The 11,611-nt window shown below is 40.7% G+C and overlaps 1 pseudogene; it reads left to right on the top strand.

Annotated features, from left to right (window-relative positions):
- Positions 1 to 227: 227 nt before the first annotated feature.
- On the top strand, positions 228 to 10,971 carry LOC120706715 (annotated as a pseudogene).
- Positions 10,972 to 11,611: the final 640 nt, after the last annotated feature.

Genomic DNA, 11,611 nt, shown 5'->3' with positions numbered 1-11,611 from the left:
ATTAATTACGCTGCACAATGTCATTCTAATTTATTTTATCAAAGTTTTGGATCGATCCAATAACCCAAAATAAATATAACTTTGCATCAAGCGCTTGTTTGTTTGACCCGTCGGTAGGTTTTTAGATCTTCCCAGCTGCAGGTCGTCAGCCGGCCAGCGGCGGCGCCGTGCCCGTACTCACGGGTGGCGGCGCGTCGGCGCCGTGCCCGTACTCACGGGTGTCGGCGCCGGTGCCGGCGGCGACGGGGCACTTCAGGGCTTCAGCCCGCCCAAACCTGCCGCTCTCTGAGGGTGTCCTCTGATGACATCTGAGCCAGCTATCAGATCACCACTTACAAATTTGCGAGGTCGCGCGGGTATGGCCCGTCGCCCGCAAACTAGCCATGAGATTCACGCGTTGCCGGAAGCCCTCGTGGCTGCCGGAGTACATACGGGCCATCCTGCATGTATTACTCCTATTCGGTAAGCGGAAATGTGACATATTATTTGCCTTTGCCTGTGTACCCACACATTCTCTCTCATGACTCATGCACTCTTAACGATTTAGCTTTCAGAATGTCTCTAACCAAAATATTTGCCTTTGCATACGCATGCTCATTTTTGCGCAGCGTGTAACCAAGATAGTTAGATTAGCAGTTTCAAAAAAAAAAGATAGTTAGATTAGCCCCTTTTACAATCTCATTTATTTCATAAACATTTGTGTGAATAATGTGATGTTTATAAATGGGACCATACAAAAACAACCAGTTTGATGATGATGTTGGACAGAAATTGTGTTCAGTTTGCTTAGACAACTGACAGGAAGGATATATTAGTTGGTAATCAGGAACCAAGATATACTTCTTGGGAACATATCCATCCAATTTGCTTATCCTTCTGGTGTACCCTCATTCCATTATTCTTTTGTCTTTCTTTTTTGTACAAACAAATGCTTGTTTCATTATACTACGACATATGTTCAGAAATATTCAATTGGTATATGACACAGACATAAGAAATAAAAATAAACCCACTGTCAATGTTGTCAACAAGCGGAGCAAAATGTTCAGATAACAAGATGGTTAAAGAAGACAAGTTACACCAATGATGTGCTTATAACTTCCTGCATCATTATACACTGAAGATGATTAGCTGGAAATTTTTGCATCTCGTCATGTTCTGTTGGACACTATGGAATACCTCGGGTAAAAAAACATCAAAATTGATTCTAGCACAGTAACATTACTTGATACTTTATGCAGGCTAGCATTCACTAACTGCTTTCAATTCCTGGATAAGCCTTCACATGGATTACCAAGGGAACAATCTCAGGGATTTCCTTCAACTAAATGGACAAGTGGTGCTTCAGAGAGTGAACAATAACTATAATCTGAGATCTTTCACAGAAAAGGAGATAGAACACATTACCAAAGGATATAGCACTTTGCTGGGCAAAGGGGCCTTCAGTGAGGTTTACAGAGAGGAGTATTAGGTGATCAACGTCTGGTGGCAGTAAAGAAATACAAAGATGGGACCAGGAAAGAAGACTTGGCCAAAGAGGTGATAGTGCACTCTCAAATAAACCACAAGAATGTGGTAAGGCTTTTGGGTTGCTGCACTGAGGAAAATGCTCTAGCAATTGTCATGGAACTTATTTGTAATGGAAATCTTGGTGACCTCCTTCATCGCAGTACTGCTAATGGCCATGTTTCCTTCCCTTTGTACAGACGTTTGAGCATTGCTATTGAGTTAGCTGAAGTGTTATCGTACATGCATTCAATGTATAGTCCTATTCTTCATGGGGACATTAAACCTGATAATATACTACTTGATGAAAATCTCGCTCCGAAGATATCAGATTTTGGAATAGCAAGATTGCTTTCTTCTAACGGGACCCAGCAAACCAAAAATATCATTGGTTCAATAGGTTACCTGGATCCTCTGTACAGTCAGACTGGGATTCTAACTCCAAAGAGTGACATATATAGCTTTGGGGTTGTTTTAGTGGAAATGATTACCAGAAAGAAAGCGGCAGATGGAGACACTTACCTCATTCAAAATTTCATTGAGGCTCTTAAAAGAGGGAAAAAAGTGAGGCAAATGTTTGATAAGGAAATTATGGATGGAAAAAAAAGCATAAAGGTGCTTGATGATATTGCAAAGCTAGCAGCCCAATGCTTGATATTCGATGACAAATTGCGCCCGGAAATGGTTGAAGTGGCAGATAGACTAAGGAAGTGTAGGAAAGATCTGCAGCTGCCCAGGAGGGAAGCAATGGTTGAGTCTTCAGGTAATTATGAAAGATAGCTGATTTGTACATTCTATTAACTAGAGAAGTGGGGGAAATTATATCTCCGTACTTGACTTGTTTCTTTTTTATGTTCTTGCAATTCAATTACACATATTTCTACATTGACACTCCATAGTCCATACTCTTTATACATACACCTTTTGCCACACCATGTTGATAGTTAGAAATTTTCCTATTCCTAATTTTATTATATTATTTACTAAATAATTATTAGATTGTGTTTCTTACATGTGTAACTCACTTATAAAACATTATCTCATCATTCCTTGCTTCAATTTGTTTAAAATACCCCAAAAAACATTTGAGAAAATATTCTAAGGTTTTTTGTGCCAACTAATTGACAAGCATAATATTTTATTTCTCTTGAATCATGCCTACGTCTTTAAATTTCTTCATTGATTAATATAAATTTAGAAAACCTTTCCTTTTTCTTATAGAGGTATTCCCTGCGTTCTCAAATTGATATCATGTTGCTATGCATGCGGTTACCATTAAACTTTGACCCCCCTAATAAATACAAAAGTATTAAGATCTTTCGCATGAAAAATGGTATCGGTGGATTTGTGATAATGATATATTTAGTGACTTTCAATAACAAAAATTTTAAATAAAGCAACGTTCAAGGTCGTGCACTGAAGGCCGTGTTGATGTTCCATAATTCATATTATTTTTTATGTTGAGCTTATTTTTGTGTTGTTTCTTTTACTCGATTCTAGTCAGACTTACAAATGTATGCACAAAATTGAACCTTTTAATAAAATATGCTGGAACTCAACTTTTTATTAGGGTTTTAGATTGATATCATTTTTCTGCCTCAATGTTTGTTTATTGCATATCTCTTAACTGAAAAATGGTAAAATGGAAAAACCACTTTTGTTAGCCTTGTCTCTTTGTCTAGTTCCTCTAGAAATTTTCTGGGATTTGTTTGAAGTGTTTTGCATGTCTTTTCTAATTTATCTTGTCTAGAGTAGCTGAAATTTGTCTTGCTTATAAATACTTGTATATAATTGATTTTGCTGCAAATCCAACTTTCATGAGTTCATATTGATGTCCTCTGTATGCTCAATTTATTTCATGATTTATGCTTATTTTATAAATTTTTCTTGATGCTAATTCTTGCTAAGGTTTCATGCTTAAGTGTATAGAGATGCTTGATTGTTTTTGTTTGTGCATCATTGCATGTTGTGCCATTCATTCTTCATGCATGTCATCGCATCAACAAACAATGGCATCAAACTAACATACGCATCCATTCATACATTTTAGTTGCCAAAACACTGGAGAATGAACCCGTCGAGCCCACCGAGACTGTTGAGCCCAAGCCTAGTGTTGAGGTCGGAGTTGAGCTGGAGGAAAACCAAGGCAAGCAAGCATGATCACTTTTACTGCCTAAATTAGTATAAAAATCCAGGGAATCTTTCCTTTTTATAGAGTTATTCCTAAATAGATATCATTTATATGCGTGCAGTTACAATTAAAACTTTGATCCGGCTCCCCCCCCAAAAAAGCACAAAAGTATTAAGATCTTTCACATGAAAATGGTATTGGCAGTTTATTATAATGATATATTTAATAACTTTAAATAACAAAAAAAACTAAATGAAGCAACGTTCAATGTCATTATTGAAGGCCACCTTGATGTTTCATAATGGAAAAAGTCTAAATTACTCCCCTGAACTATAACCAAAGTTTGGTTAACCTCCTAAACTTTTGTTTGGTTTATTTTACCCCCAAATTATGCACTTTGGTTCAAATTACCTCCTAATACAATTTGTCTTTTTATATCTCCATGCATTGGTGGAGTCTTAAGCTGAAATTTTACAAGATGATAGTACACATCATAACACATCTTAGAAAAAATACATCATAATTTGTTCTCATTATTTTGGTAGGATAGGATATTTAATAATAAATTAATCATTAGAGTTCAAAATTATATGAAAACTAACAATAAAAAATATATAGCAATTTTTCAATATGCATTGTGATGTCCACTGCTACCCTGCAAAATTTGAAATTAATCTTTAACTTGTGTATGGAGAAATAAGAAAGACAAATTATGTTATGGGGTAAAATGGACTAAATTGCATAGTTTAGGGAGTAAATTGAACCAACTTATAGTTCAGGAGATTATCCAAACTCTGGCTATAGTTCAGGAGAGTAATTTAGACTTTTTCCTTTCATAATTAATATTATTTTTAAAGCTAAGTTTATTTTTTGTTGTTTCTAATTTTACTCGATTGAAGTCAGACTTATAAGTATATGAATAAAATTGAACCATTTTAAATAAAATTTGAATAACTGAGGCAATTCATGAATTCAGTGACCTAGGCATTTTTTTATTACATTACATGTGCTATTAGGTTTTACCTAACAAAAATATGGCATGTCAACCTCATAAGATATATATAATGCTATTCAAGTTCATAGATATACAATAAATATCCCCATATATATTCCTGCTATAGATAAGAAGGAAAGAAGGCAAAATTGAATATGAGTAGAACCAAGGATTCTATACTAGGTAGGACCCTTTGATGAGGAACTAACCAGTAATAATATTGTTAAAGAAGAAAATTTATGGAAAGTTTATAGCAATCTGGCCCACACGCCACCAAATAAATAGTAATGCACTACTACTAAAACAAAAAAAGGGAAGATCTATTCTCCAACCACAGACACATGTTAGGACAGTGATGTGATAAAAAAAATGCAAATTTGAGGACCAATTATTGCATAATATGTGTATGAAAAACCAATCAATTGTAATAATATGACAATTATTTTTTAGATAAACTTACATTCATGTGTCCAATGTAAATATTTCTTTTTGATAATCAAAGTTTGAAAATGTATTTCTAGATTCACATAAATTTGGTGGGAGTAGCATGTATTAACTTTGTTTCATTAGTACCATAATTTTCCCTGTTGCAGGCAGCAACTACCCTATCAACCCAACCGAAAAAGAACAGCCCATGCAAGTACTGGCCATTTCCCTAGATGAACTAAAGAAAATCACCAGGAACTTCAGTTATCATTCTCTAATCAGACAGGGATCCCATGCTGAAGTTTTCCTTGGAAAGCTGAAAGATAGCCAGAAATGTGTGGTTAAGCTTTATTATCCCGACGAGCTGGACAATGAATTCCTATTGAAGGTGATGTCTGCCTATTTACCTTATCAACCATTCTCGATATGGCACTTTTCATTAACATTCGCATAAAGGGATTGTTTTCCAATCTCATCTCTTGTTGCAGGTTCAGTCCATTTCAAGATTGGAGCACAACAATGTTGTTCAACTTCTTAGCTACTGTATAGAAGAGGAAGTCCGTGCTCTTGTTTACGAGTACTCATCAAGGGGTTCCTTGCTTGATATTCTTCACGGTGATGAACAATGAAACCTTTTATTCCATATAGTCTTGTTTTTGTTGCTTGATACATTTTGGTATCCTTGATGGAAGCAACTCTCTCCTCATTAATCAAATGAATAAAGTCTATATAACCCTCCAACGTATCAATGGTGGATCATATCACCCCATAAACTATAAAACCAGATTTCTAACCCCCTCACCTTTGTAAAACCAGACATTTAACCCCCCAAGGTGGTTTTTTTTTTGCGACTCCCCCCAAGGTGGTTTTACAGCCCCGTTTTGCTAATATAGCCTGATTTTGTCTTTGCCTTTTTTATTTATTGCCGCTGAATTGTTAAAATATTATAGTAAATCACAAAAAAATCATAAAATATAAAATCTAATTTTTTGGACCCCAAATGAGTAGATCTACACAATGAATATATAATATAGTATGATTTAGTACAATTTTTTTTGTTGTAGCTTTAGATCTATGCTTTTCTGTAAGTAATTCAAAAAATTGATAGATGTGGCTTCTATAGTCCAATTGTGGTGAAATTTTATAGTGGGCTAATTATAGTATGCTTGAATTGTAGTAAAATTTCATACTCATTAGATCACGTATAACTTAGTTATAGATAAAGTATAGATTTGACAAGCATAAATCTAAATAAATTGATAAATGAAATATACATGATCGAATGAATATGAAATTTTTACTACAGTTCAACAATACAATAATTCGACCACCATAAAAACTTCACCACAATTGGACCATAGAAAATGCATCTATGAATTATTCCGATTAATTTGCCGAAAAGCATAGATCTAAGCTACAACAAAAACTTTGTGCTAAAGAATACTATATTATATGTTCATTGTGTGGATCTACTCACGTGGAGTCCAACAAAATTAGATTTTTTTTATTTTTCTATGATTTACTATAATTTTGTAAAGATTCTACAGAAATAAATAAAAAAGAGAAAGACAAAACCGTGCCACTATAGCAAAACGGGGCTGCAAAACCACCTTGGGGGTCAAATATCTGGTTTTGCAAAGGTGAGGGGGCTAGAAATCATGTTTTGTAGTCCAGGAGGCGATATGATCCACCATTGATATGTTGGAGGGTTATATAGACTTTTTCCTTAATCAAATGTCACGAGGCATGTTGAGCTGCTATATATATCAACTAGGTTGGTTGACCCATGCAGTTGTGTTGTGATAAATTTTGCTTAATTATATCTTAATGAATGTAGATTAAGGAATAAGTCCATTTTGACCCCTTAATTATTGGGTTTGTCCAATTTTAACTCCCAACTACGAAACCGGACACAATGGACACCCTAAGTTGTAATACCGTGCAACTTTGGCACCTGTGCTCATTTTCAGTGGTTTTGCGCTGACGTGGCGGCGGTTTTGGACACGTGGCGCTGACGTGACGGACAGAGGGAGAGACTCAGAGAGAGAGAGGGAGCAGAGCCATTGCCGCCGCCGCCGCGTCCGCCGCCTGCACGCTCACGCCACCGCCGTCGAGGCCGGCTCCTGTAACTCCTCCCCGGTCTGCCCGGCCTTTGCTCCTGCTCCCGAGCGTCGCGCACCTCCAGCCGCGTGCAGGCCTGCGCGCCCGCACCTGGTCCTCCTCCTGCACGCCGTCGTACGCGCTGCCGCCACGCATCCTACACACGCCCGTGCGCCACCACGCCTGGCAGTGCTGCCGGCTACCGCGCCGCTGGGCCCTAGGCCCCTGCTGCCGTTGGACCAGCTGCCCGTGCCGTTGGGCCCCTGCGTGCTACCAGCGCTGCTCTGGCTGACCGCCGCAACGCTTGCCACCGTAGCTGCCCGATAGAGCGGACGCCACCTGCTCCTATGCCCGCAAGAGGAATGGGAGGAGTGGAGCAGGGGACGAGGCGGCCCCATGGAGGATCAGGAGCCGATGGATCTTGCCGCGAGGGGTGCTGGGCGGGAGGAAGAGGCGCGCCAGACGCTGCTCTGCTCTACCTCGCTCCTTCGTCGCACGCCGCCACTGCGCCCTCAAATCCGCCATGGCAGAGGACACCATGGCTGCGGCGGCGCGCAGGGACGCCGTGGCCAGCGGCACGGCAAAGTTGGGGAAGGCCCCGCGCTTGAGGTGCTCGGAGGCTATCCGCGACGGGTTCGACGCGGAGAAGGTGGCGGAGCAGAGCACGCAGCAAGCCTGGCCATCTTGGGCGGCGCCCCGGCGGCCGGCGGCGGCAAGAGGACGGGATCCAGGTGCGCCCAGTACAGGCGCCCTTCCTCTTCACCGCCTTGGTCCGCACCCACACTAGAGCATCCCGCGGTGGAGCATGCGCGTGCCGGCAGCGAGCGCGGCGCGGGCGCCCTCAAGCCCAGCACTCCTGCCGCGGCGGACCCCAAGCCCGCTGCCACTGCTGCCGGGCAGACCGGGGAGGAGCGCGAGGAGAAGGACCCGCCGGGCCGCACGCCGACGCGCTAGCCCGAGGCCAGGAGGAGCAGCACGCCGGCCAGGAGGAGCACAAGCGCGGGGCCTCGTCGGCCGCAGGGGCGGCGCACGCGAGGAGGCAGCACGCTCTGCTCCCTCTCTTTGAGTCTCTCCCTCTCTCTCCCCCCCACTACGGCACGTGGGCCTCGGGCCCCACCTGACGGCCACCTCAACGCCACGTGTCCAAAACCGCCACCACGTCACCTCAAAACCACCGAAAACGAACCGAGGTGCCAAAGTTGCACGGTATTACAACTTAGGGTGTCTATTGTGCCTGGTTTTGTAGTTGGGGGTTAAAGTTGGACAAACCCAATAGTTGAGGGGTCAAAAAAGGACTTTTTCCTAGATTAAATCATCGTCGTGATCATGTCATGACAAATAATAAAACCTTTTATACCAGGATATACTTTAAGTTTGTTTGCCTGGTGCATTCGAGTATGCTTAATGCTTCATGAGAGATGTTATGTGCTGTTTATTTTTTAGATCACACCTGTTGAGATGTTATATGTTAACCTGTGCAATTGCATGGTTGTCTTGCTTTCTTTAATTGATGTTTGTTTTTATAGTTTAGGACTTCCTTATCTTGGTCAATTTTTTTATACGAGTCTTTCATTTCTTAGAGGGATCATAGTCACTCCTTTAGAAGCTTACCTGGTAGCAAATAAGCTCCTAATAACATCCAATGGTTATGCCTTGAAGCATAACCAAGAGGCCTTCTTTAGATTCAGGGGCTAGCGAAGTAACGACATCATATTTGCCAGTGCTGCAAGAATTGTGCTGTGTGTAAAAAGCTAAGAAGGTTTGCAGGTGAAGTTCATATTATTCAGGTTCGTGATCGCAGGCAAAAAGGGTGCCGTGGGAGCCCGACCAGGAAAAGCTCTTTCATGGGCACAACGAGTGAATATTGCCTTAAGTTCGGCAGAAGGGATTGAGTTCATCTATGAGAAGGCAGATCATTGCATCACTCATAGAGTCATCAAACCAAGCAACATACTTCTCTTCGACAACGATGTTGCAAAGGTTATTGGAGATATTGGAGCCTTCGAATCGAACCCTGGTCACAAGATTAACCCGGATCCTCTATATTATGCCTTTCCTCCTCATTGGTCTAACCTTGACGGTTATGGTGCACCTGAGTATGTGACCAAAATACCATGTGTTTCAATGTTTTCATATCTTCTGTTATGAATCGCCATGTCATATACTCTCCTACTAACTCTGTCATTGGTTCTGTAGGTATCTAATGACCGGAGAGTTTAGCAACAAGAGTGAAGTTTTTAGTTTTGGGGTTGTGCTGTTGGAGCTTTTAACTGGTCGTAAGGCACGTGATTGTACACAACCACGTGATCAGCAGGACCTCGTGTCATGGGTATGGAGACTTGCTCTCATACATAATTGATCATAAGGAGAAACTAATCATGGCATTGATTTGTACTCTATAGGCAACACCAAGACTCAGAACACCTCGCAGGATGCACCATTTCGCAGATCCAAGACTTGGAGGAGAATACCCTCATAAGGATTTTGCCAAAGTAATATTATTGGTCCTGTATTCTGCCTTGTTTAAGCATGCAATTTTAGGTTGATGCAATGGTTTCACTTCACCTTTAGCATTGCATTTCTCCTTCGCAGAAAATGACAGGTTTAGTTTTTTTGTTCACTTTTTTTACAGATACTTTCAGTTAACATATTGTCGATCTATTCTACATTCAAGATAAAAAGTATCAAGTAAAATCACATTTAGCATTAAACATATGCGTCCATTTCACAATTTGACCCCGTATGGTCAGGTATTCTTGATCCAGATTCTATCCGAAAACTGGAGAAATCCATGGCAGTTTTGCGTCTAATTCATACAAGAAACCATGACAAACATTTCTATATTTTGTGCTGGCAACATAGTCATCTGAAATATAGTTTATCTCCTGATCACCTCCGTCTCTCTCACATACTCTATTTCAGTAATCATAATCCACCAAACTAACCTAACGATTGCACAAAGTTAGATTGGTAGGAGTATGAGTGATGTGAGAGTATCTCTAAACCAACTATTGGTGCTGGTGCTGTGCGCTACGGTAAGCCTAGTAGCCATTATGCTTGTTATAGTAAGGTACTCATGTGTAACCAGGGCGATTCCCTGCCCATACCACGTGTTATTTCTAATACAAAAGCAGAGGTATATAGTTAAACTTAAACATACACAAAAATTTTGGTTCTTCATTGTCGCACGCACAGAGAGAGGGAGAGAGAGAGTCGTACTGTATCTTGTTCTAAATAACAATACTAAAGTACTAATCTCTTTTTTGGCAAGCAGATGGCTGACATTGCGTCCCGCTGTGTGCAATACGAGCCGAAGTTCCGGCCCAGCATGAGCATGGTAGTCAAGGATTTGCGCTCCTTGCTGCCAGGCGTATCAGGCACATCAAGCGGCGGCCGTGGAGTGTGAGGCTGCTTGTTGCGACTCGCAAACATCTTGCTGTAGGGGCTGCAGGGAGTTCCATCCAACATTTGATATCGGCGACCTTGGTGCTTCGGTTCGGTGCAACAGAACATGGTATTGACATTGGCTTTCTTTTGCTAGGCTTTTGCTCTCTGTAAAGTTTCAATGCCTACGGATGATGCAATGTCTCTTGTGTACGCCTCCCTATATATAAATAAAATGAGCAGTGGAAGCTCGTGATATATAAATAAATGAGCAGTGGAGGCTGCTCTCTGCCCCCCTCTCTCTAGCTGCAGGCACGAATGGCTTGTTTGCTTGGTGTCCTGTCTTCCTCATTTCTTCGCTACGTAATGTACGCTGGCAGCTGAAGACCATATAAGCTCGTCATCAATCTCGAATCTCGACTTCAGTTAACTGGGCCTGGGCCATACTTGTTCCAAGCTGGCTATTTTTGCTATACAAAATGTTACGTCTAGATGCGCAATAAAAAACATTTCGTTTCAAATTATAAGTCATTTTAATTTTTTTGGAGTCAAAATATTTCAAATTTGACCAAATTTATATAATAAATTACTAACATTTATGATACTAAATAAGTATTATTAAATTCTATTCGGTGCTATAAATTTTTATAATTTTTCTCAAACATAAAAAATAGTTTGACTTTCTAAGAAAGTTGAAATGACTTACCATTTGAAACAGAGGGAATATATATCTAGAAAATCTAAAATGGTATATGATTTGAACGGAGTTAGTACTTTATATTACTGCAGCATAGAGGAAGTAAGTGATTTTGACACCAATACATACACAGTTCAAAAAGAATTAACCAGAGATAGGATGGTCCTTTCTGGAGGAAGTATCTGCCAACCACGGTTCTTCAAACAAAAACCCGTCGATAAGAAATTAGTTCCGGCGCAGGACACCAACATTTCTCATCCTCCTCATCACGTACGTAATAACAAGCCAAGCAAGATCACCTGATCCAGCGGTAGGTGCGCCAATCATTCGCGGGGGAGCGCGCAGCCAAGCAACTCGCGTCAGGTCGTGGTAT

This window comes from Panicum virgatum, chromosome 5K (assembly GCF_016808335.1).
Source record: "Panicum virgatum strain AP13 chromosome 5K, P.virgatum_v5, whole genome shotgun sequence".
In the NCBI taxonomy this organism is placed as follows: domain Eukaryota; kingdom Viridiplantae; phylum Streptophyta; class Magnoliopsida; order Poales; family Poaceae; genus Panicum; species Panicum virgatum.
The sequence above is the reverse complement of the archived record's forward strand: the minus strand, read 5'-3'. Positions and strand labels throughout refer to the sequence as shown.